A 19,848-nucleotide genomic window follows, 5' to 3' on the forward strand; every position below is an offset into this window, starting at 1 on the left:
ACCTGCACATACATGACACTTCTGGCAATTTTCAACTCTATGTGGGCTGCCGCATACCTCCCATCCTCATGGAAGGAAGCTATTTTTACTCCCGTCTGGAAGCCGTCCTGAGACCTTTCCTTCCCTTACAAAAATTTTTATAGAAAGTCCATAGACAGTCTATAGACATTTGTCTATGGAGTCTATAGACTGTCTATAGACATTTCTTTAGACTAGTCTATAGACAGTCTATGGACTTATGGCCATACACTTTTTATAGACTAGTCTATAAAAAGTCTGAGTCTATAGACAGTCTATACACTGTCTATAGACAGTCTATAGACTTATAGCCATACTTTTTATAGACTAGTCTATAAAAAGTCTGAGTCTATAGATTGTCTATAGACTGTCTATAGACTTATGGCCATACACTTCTTATAGACTAGTCTATAAGAAGTCTGAGTCTATAGACTGTCTATAGACGGTCTATAGACTTATGGCCATACTTTTTATAGACTAGTCTATAAAAAGTCTGAGTCTATAGACTGCCTATAGACCGCTTATAGACTTATGGCCATACACTTTTTATAGAATAGTCTATAAAAAGTCTGAGTCTATAGACTGTCTATACACTACATATAGACAGTCTAAAGACTTATGGCCATACTTTTTACAGACTAGTCTATAAAAAGTCTGAGTCTATAGACTGTCTATACACTACATATAGACAGTCTATAGTCTGGTGGCCATACTTTTTACAGACTAGTCTATAAAAAGTCTGAGTCTTTAGACTATCTATAGACTTATGGCCATACACATTTTATAGACTAGTCTATAAGAAGTCTGAGCCTATAGACTGTCAATAGACTTATGGCCATACACTTTTTATGGACTAGTCTATAAAAAGTCTGAGTCTATAGAGTGCCTATGGATTAATTAAAATTCATGTTTGTAGACAGTTGTCTGCAGAATGTCGATGGGACAAGTGTATAGGCTTACAGTTCTACTTTTGTAAACTGAAGTCTATAGAATGTCTATAGATGTCATTTGTCTGTATACATTTTATACACTTCAGTCTACAAAAGTAGAACTATATATACACTTCTACTTTTGCAGACTGAAGTCTATGGAATGTCTATAGACAAATGTATATAGATAGTCTATAGACATTCTATAGACTTCAGTCTACAAAAACAGAACTTTATAATCCGATACACTTTCTTCTATGACATTCTGCAGACATTTGTCAACAAACATGCATTTTCATTAATCTACAGACACTCTATAGACACAGACATTTTATAGACAAGTCTACAAAGAGTGTATAAGGCCATAACTCCATAGCGGCTACCTACTAGTTTTTTTTTTTTTACAAGTTAGTTTACATTTTTCTTTACATGCGGTAGCAAAACGTTTTGAATGTATTTATGCATGTGCACCTGTTCCTTTTCATCTGCACTTATGCATTACCGTTAGCAGATTAATAATGCTCCTGAACCAGCTGTACTTTCATATATGTTGCATAAACAGAAAGAATTTATATAGTGTTGAATCATGCAGTGCAAAAAAAATAAAACAAATGCACCGGCAATGCATTAACCGTTTTTATTGCTCGATATAATATATGAATTCCTTAAATTCATGTCTTATGCTAATTATGGAAACAGATTACATATTTACACTACTCCTTGGCAAGCATGGTCGCCAGGCTGGCCTTGACCTTTGTGTCATTAGTCCCAAAGGTGCTGCAGGTGTATGCTGCAAATAAGTAGATGCAGCAATATGAGGCAAAAATAACAAGTGTGTATTCTTTGTATGTTCATTAAGCAGCTTAATATATTTGCTCAAACCATCTAAGTCAATACTTAATGCGGTTTAACTATGACTAAGGGCTGCTTGTCAATACAAATCAGTACCTTTATACAATGTTTTATTGCATGGTATGGTGAACAATTAAACAGTCACAACTGCTGCTCGTGCCAGCAACAGTATGTTCCCTTTTATGACAAGTTCATATATGATGCATTAATGTACTTATCCCAAATGGTCTCTATATTTATTGCTGAAACGTTACCCAGTTGTGCTGTCTGTACAATTTTTTGGCTGGTAGTTAAGTATGCCCGTGCAGAGGGATATTTTCAGAAGACGTGACTGCAATATTCACAGTACCATGCCTAAGATTGTAATTTATTTTGCTTAATACACATTTAAATGTCTTTCTCATACTTTTAAATGAATGGTCATTGGCCATAACTTCAACAGAAGGCAGATGGGTTGATTGTATTGATATGGTCACTTAATTTCTTACAGGTAATGAGGCCTCTTGGGCATGCTAACAGGTTTCCAAGTTAGGTACACCACATGAGCACCCGAAATACCACACGAGCACTTTGTGTCATGGCACGACAGATATGCACCTCCTAGGAAACAGAACTGATAAGATAGTTCGAATGAATTCTATCACAGTAAATTATTTAAGGTGCTTTGAAAGATGAAATTTTTTTCTAGGCTATCGAGGTTCAGGACGTTAACGCAAAAAAAACATATTGAGTAAGAAATGCCTTGTCAGTATGCTTGACTTTCTTTTTTTTTCAATAAATAGGACCAATTTCCCTCAATTTTTATGAAGTGAAAGGTTTTAAAAATATATTTAACACAGAGATTCTCTGGTAACGTTGTATGACATATGACAAGACAGCATACCTATGTGGCCATTTTAAGATTTCCCGATCTTTTTCCAAGCCTTCCCTGGCTGTTTTAATGAAAATTTTCTGGCAATCTATGACGCCTGCAGCTTAAGTGCAATAAAAAAAATATTGTGGTTTAATGCTTGCCAAGTACTGCCAGTCCATAATATTTAGATAAAACGAATAACACGTCGGTCACTTGATATGTAGTATTAGATGCAACTGACTTGAATCCCTTGTTTAATAAAGCTGACAAGGGCTTCGGCAAGTTCCTAATTGATGGCCGCACGAGTACAGCACGGAAGACACAGAGACACACGTAAAACAAATGCAACAATGTGAGCGAAAACTATACAATGAGATATTTTTACGGTTCAATAGTAGTTTTTTATATAATTTGCTCTCATCACTTATGCCTCTAGTTTAACTTTGTTTCTCTGACTAAAGACTACATGGCAATATTAATCAGTACCATTATGATGTTTCGTTATATTGCAGTGTGATAAGCAGTTAGACAACCGTAATGGTCGCCGGTGCCAGCAACGGTACATTTCGTTTCAAGACAGGTTCATGTGACACACAGTGTACTTATAAAAATAAAATAAATGCGAGAATCCCAAACGATTCCTATAATAATAATTGTTAAAACAAAGATACCCGGCTGGACTGTGCACATTTTTCAGGTGTTAATGCAATATGCCCGTGCCGAACGAACATGCTCAGCATACTGACTGCACTTTTGAACAATCACGTTAACATTTGCAATTTATTTCCGTTTAGAACAGTCTGCAATGTCTCTTTTCTCATACTTCGAGATGAATACATTTGCCACACTTTCAGTAGAATGCACATGAATGGGGGCGTACTGATCAGGTTACTTAGCAACTAAAACATGTTACAATCTCTTAGGCGTGGTGATAAGGGTAGAACAAATGCAATGTCCACTGAATTATTTGAATAATCTGTGCGTTATCTACTAAAAAAAGACCACCAAATTGATAATCTGGCTCTTTTTTTCATTTGTACAGCGCATATAGTATGCAGTCTGTCCAAGACGACGGCACTACATGCAACAGTAATGAAAACCGGAACACTTATTACACACGACAAGGGCTTCATACCATGGACGACTGGCACAATGCGAATCTGCGCCAGCAGCTGCCTAGTGATTAAGAGCACGTAAACTGCATAACGCCGAAGCATCGAAAGGCGCTTAACGCTTTTCATATAGCTCGAAAGATAACTTCTGCTGCTAAACTGTTTAAAAAAAGAGACAAAAAAAAAAAATCTTCCAGCTACCGTCAAACGCAATGCCTTCAGTTTGAAACGTGTAAAGGTGCTTCCCGGAACGACTAATTTAGTGTTCTCCAATTTTTTCGGCTAAGTTGCGAAGCTGCAAGTGACTGAGCTTATCGCAGGTTTGATGCTCCAAAGCGTTTGTGGTTGCATATAAATAGATTGGGTGAATTAGAGATTTTTGCTTGATATTTCTTCAAGTCTCGTGTTTTGCTTGCGGTAACTTCCCAAAATTAACTTGCGGTAAGTTCCCAAACGATGCGAAAACGGCAGCGCACACACTGCTGATGCATGCCCCGCAAACACGGCCTTTCATTCGAGTACGTTAGCAGTTATTCAACTATACGTGTCTGTCTGAACATTCTTGATGCTAACACAATTTCGAGATATATACGTAAAGCGTGTCACGAGAATTTCACTAGACATGCGGCGCAGCATTCATCGCGGCCGGATCAAGCGCCACGAAATTAGATCTACCGCACTGGCTGCCCAACATACACAATGCACAACATGCACAACATACACAACATACACAACATACACAACATACAGTATCAAGTTAAAACATGGTGTACGTCCTTCTTTACGCACGTAAACTATAATGCTAAAATCAACAAGCCCGAGCGATCGCTCGCCGTAAAACATTCCGTATAGTAGAAGCGAGAACAAGAGCGCGTTATCAAACCATGTCAACGACAAACCGACACTATACCCGAGTCGCCTGCGCTACATGCAGCCGCTTCGCGCTAAGAGATGCGCTCACATAATCATGAGCTATTGACGCAAAACGTCTTTGCTAAAGCTTACCGTTCAGTGTAGTTGACGTGTGATGCCACAAAGATGACACGCATACACAGACACCGACGTTCAGGCCACGGAGTAGTTCAGGCATACACCGCACACCGGTACAACCGTTTACGTGCCTGGCGCACTCGTTGAGACGGCGCACCGCCGCGCATGCGCAAGAGCTCCGAGCATGCGCAGGAGCTCCGCGCGCGAGGGCGTGCGCGCTCGGAGGAGTGTGAGCGCCTTTTCCTCCTTCATTTTTTTTGTCTCTTTCTCTCTCTCTCTCTCTCTCTCTCTCTCTGCGCGCCATGCGCGCCGGAACGGGTGGCTTATTCATCTTTAACACCACTATTCATCTTTTTTCATGGACAAAGGAAATGCGCTGGTAGGTTGTATGACAAACGCTGTGGGCTATCGTATGAGACTGGAACGCTAACATGAATGCGCTGTTTGTAAAAGCCGTTACAGGGCCCTTCAGACGTTTCAGACGCATTATTGCCAGCGTCGATTAGTAATACAGCGTACTTGTAGCATATCTTCCAGCGTACCGCCAAATGTGATGCCCGCACGTATGTTAGTGCTAATTTTCTGTTCCGATGATAGGTCAAAGCAATCAGTACAGCATTGAGGTACTCATATGCGTGGCTGCGCAGGCATACCGCCGGCGAAATACTGGGTGGGCTCAGAGAATTTGGCACCTATTTTAAGTGAATGAGAAACTTTGATAGGTTTATAGCGCAGGATATCAGTCAACAAAAAACCGCCCGATGTTAGTGACGCAGCCGAGATATGAAGACAATGTGAAATGTATCCGAGAATCGGACGACACACAACGCGAAGACCACATGCGCGACATCGGTTCATCGCACATTCACAAAGTCCGCGTTGTCAGCTACAAACATTACGAGTGTATTTGCTGTTAGCTTGATGCCTGTTTGGAATCCACTTGTAGCTGAAGCTGGCGTTCATAACATCTATTATAACAATTGGATCGGCGTTTTGCTTACTTTATTCTACTGCCGCAAAAGTGATGCGACAACTGTGAAGACTGTCTTGGGATTGCCGAGAGCGGCTACGTAGATGATATCATGTGGTCAACAAATGCGGAGGTATACACTATGTGTATACTAATGTCTACAAATAGGCTCTACAGCAATCTCAGCAGTATACAACTTCAGTGGCTTATATCAAACGCAGCTACGTATTATCCACCGGTACCTGCGCTTGGTTACAGCGTACACGGGTTGGGCCCAGATTAACGATGTTTGTCTATTGTTAATCTATAGACATGCAAGACCACGACAACTCAGAGGAAGACCAGGTGGTGAATTCACCACCTGGTCTGCCGGCTTTCGCCACTTATTCACCACCTTTGCCACATCATCACCATCTGACCTTCACCACCTGGTCTTCGCGAAGTGTACGTCCGGGAAGCAGCCAGGTTTAGGGCCTTCGGGTGCCTGGAAGACCTTGGTGACTCGGACGGTGCCTGCTCCGCCGCGATCCTCGTTCGGGGCAGCTGCACCGAACGCAGACTAGCAGTCTGCACGGTTTGCCCGCCGCGCCGGAGTTGCGGTGCCGTCGTGCATGAACCAGTGCCATATCATCGCGTTCGCAGAGGGCGGGGGGTATGGGAACTCGGAATTACAAATTATCGACTTTCTTCTATACATATTCAATACACCGGGAGTAGAGAAAAAGAAATAGAAACCTTGTCGACTATATTGTCCATAATATAGAGAGTCTATAGACAAAGTATGGACAAAAATAAATAGAAACTGTATCGGCTTTCGTCTACAGGTAGTCCATATAGAGGGGAAATAGACAAAGAAGAAACAAACACCTTATCGAATTTTTTCTATAGACTGCAAGTAGATAAAAAGAAATTGAAATCTTATCGACTTTCGTCTATAGAAAGTCTATATACAAAGTATATGGACAAAAATAGATAGACACTGTATCGAATTTGGTCTAAAAGTAGCCCATAGAGGGGAAATAGACAAAAAGAAACAAACACCTTATCGATTTTTTCTATAGACCGTCTATAGACAGCGAGTAGACAAAAAGAAATCGAAACCTTATCGACTTTCGTCTATAGAAAGTCTATAAACAAAGTATGGACAAAAATAGATAGAGACTGTATCCACTTTCGTCTATAGGTAGTCCATAGAGGGGAAGTAGGCAAAAAAGAAACAAACACGTTATCGACTTTTTCCTATAGACTGTCTATAGACTGCGAGTAGACAAAAACAAATAGAAACCTTATCGACTTTCGTCTATAGAAAGTCTATAGACAAAGTATGGACAAAATGGATAGAAACTGTATCGACTTTCGCCTATAGGTAGTCCATAGAGGGGAAGTAGGCAAAAGAAACAAACACCTTATCGACTTTTTTCTATAGACCGTCTATAGACTGTGAGTAGACAAAAAGAAATAGAAACCTTATCGACTTTCGTCTATAGAAAGTCTATAGACAAAGTATGGACAAAATGGATAGAAACAGTATCGACTTTCGTCTATAGGTAGTCCATAGAGGGGAAGTAGACAGAAAGGAAACAAACACCTTAGCGACTTTTTTCTATAGACCGTCTGTAGACTACGAGTAGACACAAAGAAATAGAAAGCCTATCGACTTTCGTCTATAGAAAGTCTATAGACAAAGTATGGAAAATATAGATAGAGACTGTGTCGACTTTCGTCTGTAGGTATTCTATAGAGGGGAAGTAGACAAAAAGGAAACAAACACCTTATCAACTTTTTTCTATAGACCGTCTATAGACTGCGAGTAGACAAAAAGAAATAGAAACCCTATCGACTTTCGTCTATAGAAAGTCTATAGACAAAGTATGGAAAAAAATAGATAGAGACTGTGTCGACTTTCGTCTGTAGGTATTCTATAGAGGGGAAGTAGACAAAAAGGAAACAAACACCTTATCAACTTTTTTCTATAGACCGTCTATAGACTGCGAATAGACAAAAAGAAATAGAAACTTTATCGACTTTCGTCTACAGACAGTCTATAGACTTTGTATCAACAAAAGTCCAAATCTATAGAAAGGAAAGGTCGTCTATGAAAAGTCTATAGACTTTCTATAGACAGTCTAAAGTCATTTTTGTAAGGGTTGGCGGCAAGTTATCGTGCAATAGCTCTTACAAGTTACCTGTGTAAACTATTCGAAAAAATGATTAATCGTCGACTCGTACATTTCCTTGAAGTGCGGTCTACGAGCCTACAAACATTCTACGAACTACGAGATCTACGATCATTGTTTAGCCGGTTTCTTTATTGGAACGTTTACACTATACGTTTACAATATTAGGGCTGGTGTGTGCGCGCAGGTAAAATCGAGTGGGTGAAATACGGGCTTTGCTATAGCTTCCATCATCCCCAAAGTCAAAGCGCATTGTGTATCAAGAAAAACTAGAATTTTTCGCCTTTATTTTTGGCCACGAACACTACGTGGATTTGAACGACACCAAAAATCTACATAATTTAAAGGTTAGGGGTAATAAAGGGTAATCTTGTACTGCGTGTTTCAACTCTGCACAACTGAAACGTCGCTCTAGAATATCTGTTACACTACTTTGCGCATTGCACTGTGTTTCCCGCAGTATATAGCAAAATATAAACTTTGAGGCAACAGCTCAGTAACTATGACGTTGCGCTGCTGAGTACCGATGTCGCCGGTTCGATCCCAGCAGCAGCGGCGGCTGTATTACATTAGGGGCGCAATGCAATAACTCTCGTGTGCTGCGTCTTCGGTGCTTGAAATTAACGCCTAATTTCTGGACGGAAGCGGTACACTACAGTCAATGACAAACGGATTCCTATAGAAACCCCAGACTCATGCACTCCATGTATCCAGACATGTACACTACAAACAGATGAACATCCTGTGGCGAGGTAGTGGCACTTAATCACATGGTATAGAAGTGCCAGGCCTTAAAAAGAAGTCTGAAAGTGCCGGCTCCGCCATGTCTTCCCCCGCCAGCCACCGCTCGCACTGGAAGACCGCACTGCTCAGCTCGAACCTGCCAGCAGCACTCTGGGCCGTACAGCGAGCCGAGGAAGCCGCTTCGAGGCAAGGTCTCGGAACCCCGTCCGCGGCGGGCGCCCAGACCCACTAAAAAGACGGCGGACTTGAAAAATTGATTTTGAAAATTTTACGTCCTTCTCCACTACGGCATGTCACATAATCAGGTTGTGGTTGTGACCAGTAAAATCCCAAAAATATTATTTTCCTCAATGAGGTAGTGGGATCAAAACCAGGCCGAGGCGGACGTGTTTTTAAGGGGGCGAAATGCAAAAACAACCGTGCATCAAGGCACGTTTAAGGTCCCGTCGTGGTCAAAATTATTGCGGTGTCCCCCACTCTGGCGTGCCTCAATATCAAATCGTGTTTTGGCACGTAAATTGCCATAATTCAGTTCAGTATTATGGAGGGTAAACAGCAAGCGGAAGCACCTAAAATTTCCAACACGCATAATGCAACTTGGACACAAAATAATGAAGGATGAAGGACAATATGATCGTGCGCAATATGATCAAGCTGCCACAATGTGATCTCCAAATGACCTAACAATATCGAGTGTTGTGACATAATGCAATCGCGGATGTAGTACTAGATAAGAGCGGGTACAGTTTGCTATTATACAATATTTAATAACCTGAGAACAAACTGTTTTTCATAGAAACGCAAGAAAATTACAACTTACGTCGTGTCCTTTTTTGTTTGTAAGGTAATTTGCAGACAGTTTGGGCGAGTTTTCGTAATGGTTCCCAAAGTATGCCTCTTCTATGTGCATGCAGATAGACCGCATCTGCGAACATTTAATCATCTCATGTACATACATATGTGCAGATGCCTCTGTTTTTATGATGCAAGTAGCACATTAAAATGTTACTGAGTACTAAGGGACAGGAAAGTGCAGCGAATGAAGCCGCAGCTATTCAATCTACGACTGCAAGTTTGAATAGCGTCTGAGATGAACGTCTCAAAACGAAGACCTGATAGTGCCAGCGCGTCGATGACCTGCATGATGCAGCGTGTACGCTGGACGATAACGACAGCCAAAAGGGAGGCCGCGATGGAAGACAAAACGAAGGGTGGAGAACCTGTGCTGCTCGGGCTAACTCAGCTCGGTCGCCTAGGAAACGGTGGCGATTGCGCTAAGGCAACTGGCATGGGTGTGACAGAACGCTGTGGGAGCATGGCTGCGGTCGACGTGGCTGCGAGTGCGGTGAGTGGCACTGACATTTTTTTTCACTAATAAGCCGCAGATTGCGTTGCGAGCATGGTTACTCTATTGTGATCGTCCAAAGAGTAACTACACGTTGGTTGAAAGCAATGCCACACTATAATTTTGCTTAGAAAAGCTGAAAAACGTTTTCGCTTCCTCTTGCTAAAACTAACGATAGCATCGCCATTGAAAAACATACGCTCTTTGTCGCAAGCTCTTAATGCGACACTTGCCTTGCGTCACAGAAAGTTTGAGTGTAGCCTCTGAATGAAAGGATTTTAGGAAACTAATCTGAGTGTGTCCGTTTCTGTGATAACAGCGGTTTATGAAGACTGACACCTACAATTACAATTCACGGCCGTTGCCAAATTTAGGGCTTGCGTTGCGGCTAGTTGAAATACCACAAGTTTAACACAGTGCTGTTATATGTTATGTTATACTCAAGCTGCGGGCAAGCTTTACTCTAAATATGGATACACAAATTATTCAATGGAACGTCAGAGGTCTTCTTAGAAACCTGGATGACGTACAAGAACTCATACACAAACACAATCCAAAAGTGCTGTGTTTACAGGAAACACACCTAAAATCAAAACACACAAACTTTCTCCGACAGTATATAACTTTTCGCAAAGATCGCGATGATGCTATCCCATCATCGGGAGGTGTAGCTATAGTTATCCACAAAAGCATTGCGTGTCAACATTTACAGCTCCAAACGCCTCTTGAAGCAGTGGCAGTTCGAGCTGTCCTCCTAAACAAACTCATCACCATTAGCTCGCTTTACGTACCTCCACACTACAAGTTAAACAGACATGAATTCCAGTCATTTATAGACGAATTGCCAGAACCTTATGTTGTTCTTGGCGATCTCAATGCGCACAGCTCCCTGTGGGGTGACTGTCGTATAGATGCGCGAGGTCGTCTTGTTGAACAGTTCCTTTTTTCTTCTGGTGCGTGCCTTTTGAATAAGAAGAAACCCACTTATTACTGTCTTGCAAATAATACCTTTTCTTCAATTGATCTCAGCATAGTTTCCTCGTCTATACTGCCTGAACTGGAGTGGGAAGTTGCGAACAATCCTTACGGAAGCGACCACTTCCCCATACTATTAAGAACACTTAAAGAAAACGAATATCTACCACAGGCTCCTAGGTGGCAGGTTGACACAGCCGACTGGGAGAAATTTCGAACCATAACTAGCATATCATGGGATGACATGTCCTCGTTACAAATTGATGCTGCTGTGGATTACCTTACAGCTTTTATTATAGATGCCGCATCTAAATGCATACGTGAATTAAGCGGCTCGGCATGCAAACGGCATGTCCCGTGGTGGAACAATGAATGCAGAATCGCACGTAGAAATCAGAACAAAGCGTGGGGGTTGCTACGCGCTTCGCCCACTGCAGAAAATCTTGTCAACTTTAAGAAAGTAAAGTCCCAAGGCAGGAGAACCCGCCGACAGGCTAGAAGAGAAAGTTGGGAGAAGTTTTTATCAAGTATAAACTCCTATACAGATGAGGCCAGAGTATGGAACAAGGTAAATAGAATTATAGGTCGACAAACATATTCGCTTCCTCTGGTAAATACACAGGGCGATACACTGCAAGATCAGGCAGACTCACTTGGGGAGCACTTTGAGAGCGTATCAAGTTCAAATCATTATTCGAAATCCTTCCTGAAATATAAGCAAATAGAAGAACATAAGCCACTAACAAGAAAATGTCGAGAGAATGAGCCTTACAACCGTCCATTTAGTATTGCCGAATTAAGAGCTGCCCTGAGCGCATGCAAGAGCTCCGCACCAGGATCTGATGAAGTCATGTATGAAATGCTCGAAAACTTACACAATGACACACAACTTACACTACTCACACTTTTCAACACCATCTGGAATGCAGGGTACCTTCCAACCGCGTGGAAGGAAGCCATTGTGGTCCCTGTTTTGAAACAAGGCAAAGACCCTTCCTCAGTGGCAAGTTACCGCCCGATAGCCCTCACAAGTTGCATTTGTAAAGTGTTTGAAAAAATGATAAACCGGCGACTCATTCATTTCCTTGAACAGAGCAAAATGCTTGATCCTTATCAGTGCGGCTTCCGAGAAGGGCGCTCCACAACTGACCATCTTGTACGTGTAGAAGCAAATATTCGGGACGCATTTTTACACAAACAGTTTTTGTTATCCATATTCCTAGATATGGAGAAGGCGTATGATACGACGGGGCGTTACGGAATCTTAAGAGACTTGTCGGAAATGGGCATCCATGGTAATATGCTAAACCTGATAGAAAGCTATTTGTCCAGTCGTACATTCCGGGTAAAAGTCGGTAATGTACTTTCGCGTCCTTTTACGCAAGAAACGGGTGTACCCCAAGGAGGCGTGCTCAGCTGCACACTCTTCATCGTGAAGATGAACACGCTTCGCGCTTCATTACCACCGGCAATCTTTTATTCTGTCTACGTGGACGACATTCAGATAGCTTTCAAATCCTGTAACCTCGCAGTGTGCGAGAGACAGGTACAGCATGGCCTGAACAAAGTCTCAATGTGGGCAGACAAGAATGGATTTAAGATCAACCCTAACAAAAGCTCTTGTGTTGTTTTTACAAGAAAGAGAGGCCTGGTTCCGGATCCTTCCTTAGAACTGTGTGGACAACGAATACCTATCAGCAAAGAGCACAAATTCCTAGGTATCATACTTGACTACAGACTCACTTTCGTCTCCCACATTAAACATCTTAAAGAAAAATGTCTAAAAACAATGAACATAATGAAACTTCTATCCCACACTACGTGGGGCAGTGACAGGAAGTGTTTATTGAAACTCTATAAAAGCCTCATTCGATCACGATTAGACGATGGTGCCGTGATTTATCACTCTGCCGCCCCGAGCGCACTAAAGATGCTGGACCCAGTCCACCATCTAGGAATCCGGCTGGCCACTGGTGCTTTCAGAACGAGTCCCATACAAAGTTTATATGCAGAATCGAATGATTGGTCACTTCATATCCAGAGAACATACATCAGCCAAACATATTTTTTGAAAGTCCACTCTAATCCTGAACATCCCTGTTTTAACACCATTAATGATATGACATATGCTACACTGTTTCGTAATCGTCCCTCCGTAAGACAGCCTTTCTCACTGCGTGTGAGGGAGCTTAGTCATGAAATGCGTGTTCCACTCCTCGAACTTCGCCTAATGCATCCAGCCAAGCTGCTACCTCCTTGGGAGTGGCAGCTCATACAATGCGATATATCTTTCATGCAAGTTACGAAACACGCTTCAGACATTGAAATCCAAATGCATTTCCGGGAACTCCAGCACAAACACTCCTGCACGGAGTTCTACACAGACGCATCGAAGTCACACGACGGGGTGTCCTACGCAGCCGTCGGGCCATCCTTCTCGGAAACCGATGTACTACATGCGGAAACTAGTATCTTTACGGCTGAGGCCTACGCACTATTGTCGGCTGTGAAGCATATCAGAAAATCAAAACTCCAGAAAGCAGTCATATATACGGATTCCCTTAGTGTTGTGAAGGCCCTGATGGCATTCTCTAACCACAAAAATCCGGTAATTAACGAACTCTATTCTGCTCTGTGTAAAGCGTATATAGGTAATCAGCATGTCATCATATGCTGGGTGCCAGGTCATAGGGGCATCGAAGGTAACGTTCTGGCGGACCAGATGGCCACGTCAGTTGCATCACATTCTGCTAATCACACCGCTGCAGTTCCTGTCACAGACCTGAAGCCCTTCTTACGGAGGAAACTACGGAACCAGTGGCAACGCCTATGGGACGCGGAAACAAATAATAAGCTCCACGTGATAAAGCCACAGTTACGATTCTGGCCTTCCGTAACAAAATCACGCCGGACAGATGTCCTATTCTGTCGTCTAAGAATAGGACACACATTTGGCACACATAACTATTTACTCACCGGAAACGAGCCTCCAACCTGCGGTAGATGCGGGGAGAGGCTCACCGTCCTCCACGTCCTTCTGGAGTGTCGGAAAGCCGAATATGAAAGAAAGAAACATTTTCCCATAGCATACCAGCAGCAGATCCCCCTTCATCCAGTAATGTTACTCGGCCCAGAACCGCTATTTGAAACCGTCGCAGTTCTAAGTTATCTGAAAGATGTTGTGTTTCATGTTTTTAGCCCCACATGTTCGTAGCGTCTCCTCTCTTCAGAGGACGGCGCTATGATATTTACTTTGAATAGCACATGCCTCTAGGCCCTTGTGGTTCAAGGGCTCTGGCGAGGCAGCAGTGCTCCAAGTAATTTTACCATCTTATATATTTTATAATTTGCATCATCCTTCTACGATGGATTTTAATGTTCATAGTACTCGTCATTAATCATCGCCATAATTTTATAGCACATAGATTTTACGCACTTTACAGCGACTATTTTTAGGCCACTTTACAGCCAAGTCACATCTTCCATAGTACATCAACATTAACACTTGTCATGGCGCTCTTTGGCCAAACCTGGCCCTTGCGCCACTAAACACAACACATCATCATCATCACAAGTACTCGTGCACAGAGTTTTACACAGACGCTTCTAAGTCGCATGCCGGGGTCTCCTACGCAGCCATTGGTCCATCCTTCTCGGAATCCGGTGTACTACACCCTGAAACAAGTATATTTACGGCTGAGGCCCATGCACTATTATCGGCTGTGAAACATATCAGAAGATCAAATATTCAAAAAACAATTTTATTTACAGACTCCCTAAGCGTCGTGAAAGCCTTGAAGTCACACTGTAAACACAGAAACCCCGTAATTACTGAGCTCTATTCTATTCTCTGTAGAGCGTATATGTCTAACCAGCATGTCATTATATGCTGGGTGCCTGGACATAGGGGCATCGAGGGTAACGTTCTAGCAGACCAGATGGCCACATCAATTTCATTGCATATCTATAATTGCATTTATCTATAAATTTAGTAAATCTAGAGTGCAAAATTTTTTCTAGTGCTTTGGAGAAGACAGGTAATACGGACACAGGTCTATAATTGCCGAAATCATTTCTATCTCCCTTTTTAAATAAATCAGTTACTTTTGCAATTTGCATTTGTTCTGGAAATATCGATGTAGCTAAACAAAGGTTAAAAATATGTGTGATGGTTGGCGCTATGATATCTGCAACATATTTTACAGGCTTTATCTGAGTGTCGTCGATATCTCGACATCTACTATTTTTTGGGCTGAGTATAACACTTAGTATTTCATCCGTTGTCACAGGATCTAAAAACATTGTATTATCATTAATAAAGTTTATGTACTCATATATTTCCGACAACGACCCATTAGTTTTTGTATTTGTAAAATAATTATTGAAGGCGTTTGCGAGTTCAGTTCCCGTTAGCTCTTTACCACCAATATTTAAATTATGCACATGGTTTTGTGACTGATTACGATGTAGCAGTGAGTTTAGACGGGTCCCATTCACATCATGGCGGCCCTTCACGTCTAGATATGTGGAGTAATATTCCGTTCGAGCTGATCGCAGTGTCTTTGTTAACCTATTTCGAAACTGTTTAAATAAATGCAGATCTTCTGCCGCACGTGTCATTATAAACCTTCTGTATAGCTTATTTTTATACTTAATTTCATTCCGCAACTCAGGGGTAATCCACGGTTTGCGAATTTTTCGAGATTGTTTACATGTTTTAGAGGGAAAGTAGGTGTGGTATAGCTCTTTAAAGAGATAAATAAACTTATCATAGGCTTCATTGGCATTATTAAGGCGAGCAATATGCGTAAAATCAACTTGCTTAACAGCATCCCGAAAATTATCAAGAGCAACATTGGTTATACGTTGGTATGTAATACCTTTTGGCTGTTTTAGTGTTTGGGTTACCGTCTCCATGCACAAGAACACTGGTAGATGGTCACTGATAGGGCATGATAAAGCACCAGTCTCGAATTTAGGATGGGAGAAATTAGTAATGAAGAAATCTAAAGTAGACTGACTTTCAACTGTTATTCTAGTAGGTGTTTCGAGCACATTCATAAAACCATTCGAAGCCAATAACATCTGAAATTCTCTAGTACAATGATTATCACTGCTCAAATCGATGTTGAAATCACCTCCAACAATAAGCGTGTAACCACCGTCTGCTACATAACACAAAAAATGACGTAGAATTTAAAAAAATAAGCTACATTTCCGCTTGGTGGGCGGTAACAGAAAGAGTAAAGAAATTTACCCAAACACAATAACATTATCTCATAATCCGGTGTAATTGTACTGAATGGGCTCAAAATTTCACAATTTTCATTCACATGCAGCAGTAGTGCAACTCCCCCGCCACGACCAACAGGTCTGTTAAGGTAGTATGTTCTATAATTTGCCATTCTATAGACATTATCTGCGCTAGTGCTCCATGTCTCACTCAACATTATCACAGAGAACTTAAATTGAAATTCACTGAAGAATTCTTCTAGCAATTCTGCTTTATTTTTTACTGATCGTGCATTGATATGTGCCGCTTTAATGGATGCAGATGAAAAAGACGAAGCAATGCGGTTCAGGTCATTTGGAAGGTGATACGGACACTGTATCATTTTTTCTTTCTTTACGTACTGTTCTTACGTAGTACTTATTTAAGATCGTCCAGGTCGTTTGCTCCTTTGATAAGAATTACATTCATTCCTTCATCTTTGCGGACGAGGATCTTCCCATTCGTATGCCAGACAAAACGATAACCGCTATCTTTTGCCCTTTCTTTCGCAGTTCGAAGCAAGTCTCTGTTATATCGAGTCATGTTTTCCTGGATGATGATGCGCGGTTCACCATTTTTGGCTTTGTTCTTAGCTTTCAGCCATGAGTCTCTTGTTGTTTGTCTGGCGAAACGTGCGATTATTCCCGGCGTCCTACCCTGTCGAGCAGGCAATCTGTGTATCGCTTGAATGTCTTCTGCCGTTAAGAGCGGGACGGCAATAGCGGGACGGTTCAAATAGTATATACAACAAACAGTACAAGTCATTTCATAACAAATGCAACATAATTTACGGCACAACATATACATCCTGAGAAACGCAACTTCAGTCATTAGCAGAACAAGTTATATTAATGAAGAAAACGAAAGATACATTGTTAGGCAGCATTGATCCTGACAGCACAACTTCATTCATCAAAAGAACATGTTATAATAAGGAAGAAAAAAATGCATCATTAGACAGAATTGTTACAGAGTCCTGCGGTAACCTGTTCCAGTTCGAAATCGTCCTGGGGAAAGAGGACATTCTTAGAATTTCGGTTTTGCATTTTATTTCTCTTACCTTATTCACATGATCTAGACGCAACGATACATAATCGGGCTTAAATATGTACTTATCGTGTTCAATACCAGTTCTAGAATGAAATATGTTATGAAAGAACTTTAACCTGAGTGATTTTCTTCGTTCCTCTAATAGTTCCCAGCCAAGATTATCTTTGGCACGTGATAAGCTGAAATGCCTAGAGTAATTACGGAACACAAAAGGAGCCACTAAATTTTGCACTCTTTCTAACTTTTGTATATCAACCTTTAGCCAAGGGTCCCATACAGTACAAGCATAATCGAGGACAGATCTAACATTCATAATATACAGGAGTTGCTTAGTTTCCGAAGGAAAATGTTTTGCATTTCATCGCAAGAAACCTAGTACCTTACACGCCTTGGCTGAAACGTATTCAATATGACGGTGCCATGACAGATTGGAGGTAAAAAAAAACACCAAGATATTTGAACTCGGATACAGGAGACAGCCGTTGAGTGCCTATTTTGTATTTAAATTGATCAGGAGTATGTTTTCTTGTAAAAAGCAGGTGAACAGTTTTCTGCAAATTTATACGCATGCCCCAGCTTTTGCTCCAATCCGTAACCTTGTTCAGATCCTCTTGCAAGGCAAGACAATCATTTTCATTATGGATAACTCTATATAACACACAATCGTCTGCGAATAAACGTACTGGAGATGAAATATCAACACATATGTCATTCATGTAGATTTAAAATAGGAGAGGGCCCAGGACGGATCCTTGTGGTACTCCTGATGTTACCTCAATGTCATGCGAGTGTTGGCTGTTTAAAACTACTTTCTGGTGCCTTGAGCTTAAATATTCCTTAGTCCAAGCAATAACTGATGTATTTAAATGATACCATAATAACTTCTCTACCAATAAATAGTGAGGAACAACATCAAAAGCTTTCTCTAAATCGAGAAAAACCGAATCGATAGAGCAGCCGTTATCTAATGCATTTGCTATATCATGTGTTAGTACTGTTAGCTGAGTAACGCAGGAAAAACCCGTACGAAATCCGTGTTGCCGACGACTTAGCAGTGAGTATCTGTTTAAGTGGTTTATAATGCTAGTAAAAAGGATATGTTCAAACACTTTGCAAACAATACATGTCAAGGAAATGGGTCGATAAATGAATACACTGTTACGGGGTCTAGACTTGTGCACAGGGACAACATTTGCAGATTTCCAATCATCAGGTAAGGCACTCTTCGCACGGGATAAGCACTGCAGACATTTTCTGCTCCTGACTGGAGGAAGCTTACCATTATCATTGAAAAGTAAGGTGTAGAATCAGTGCATTTTACCAGTGCTGATATATGGGGCAGAGACATGGAGACTGACAAAGAAGCTTGAGAACTGGTTAAGGACCGCGCAAAGAACGATGAAAAGAATGTTGCTAGGCATAACGTTAAGAGACAGAAAGAGAGCGGTTTGCATCAGAGGGGAAACGGGTATAAATCATATTCTAATTCACATCAGGTTGTGTAATGCGCTGGTTAGATAATCGTTGGACAACTAGGTTTAGAGAATGGGTACTAAGAGATAGGAAACAAAGTCGAGGACAGCAGAAGACTAGGTGGAGCGATGAAATTAGGAAATTTGCGGGCGCTAGTTGGAATCAGTAGGCGCAGGACAGAGGTAATTAGAGATCGCGGGGAGAGGCCTTTTCCATGCAGTGGACATAAAACAGGCTGATGATGGTGCTGATGATGATGATGATCAATTTCCATGTGCGTGCGTATGTATATTTTTCTGCGTGTGTACATGCGTGCACGCGTGTAAATGTGCATGGAGGTGGACGTGCGTGTTATTTGTGCGTCTGTATGCGTGAGAGAGAGAAAGAGGTTTTATGTTTATATGTGTTTGAGAGCGAGCGAGCATTTCTTTGCTTGCGCCTACTCTCGGAGTAGATGGAAAATTACAATCTCATTATGAGGCACGCTGTGGTGGGGGACTCCGAATCAATTTGGACCACTTGGGGCTCTTTAACTTGCCCTTAAATCTAAGTACACGGGTGTTTTCGCATTCCGCCCCCATCGAAATGCGGCCGCCGTGGCCGGGATTTGATCCCGCAACCACATGCTTAGCAACCCAAAACCACAGCCACTAAGCAACCACGGCGCGGATATAGAGCCTACTTGAACCGTTATTTATATCCACAAAGACAAGAACGAATGACCCTACCTGTATAGCATTATCGGTTTCTTAAAGCGAAACCGAAGCAAAAAGAAAAGAAAGTATTTGGGAGCCATTCCACTCTTTGAAGATGGATGACCAGTTAAGCTGTTGTACATCACACAGGATTAGACAAGGGGACATGTATTTATTTTCATGATTTGGTAATGGTAGTGACGATAGCTTCTTGATTACTGTGATATATATGGATTGGTCCGATTTGTAACCTTGGAGAGAATCTTGGCCAACGTTGAACCTATACACGACACGTTGTTGCTTAACTGAGGAAGTTGGATTGGTGTAGCAGTTCAAAGAAAATTCTTGCACAAATTCAGTGAAACATTTCTTGTCTGGTTTGGAAGTGCCAAC

At 41.6% G+C, this 19,848-nt stretch overlaps 1 long non-coding RNA gene across 1 annotated transcript; it reads right to left on the minus strand.

Annotated features, from left to right (window-relative positions):
- Window positions 1-1,565: 1,565 nt before the first annotated feature.
- LOC140214380 (uncharacterized) lies at window positions 1,566-4,835 on the minus strand. Its single transcript, XR_011891321.1, has 2 exons — window positions 4,770-4,835; window positions 1,566-1,737 (listed from the first exon to the last, which is right to left on the minus strand). It is a non-coding gene; the product is annotated as an uncharacterized lncRNA (long non-coding RNA).
- Window positions 4,836-19,848: the final 15,013 nt, after the last annotated feature.

This window comes from Dermacentor andersoni, unplaced genomic scaffold, assembly GCF_023375885.2.
Source record: "Dermacentor andersoni unplaced genomic scaffold, qqDerAnde1_hic_scaffold ctg00000040.1, whole genome shotgun sequence".
NCBI classification, from domain to species: domain Eukaryota; kingdom Metazoa; phylum Arthropoda; class Arachnida; order Ixodida; family Ixodidae; genus Dermacentor; species Dermacentor andersoni.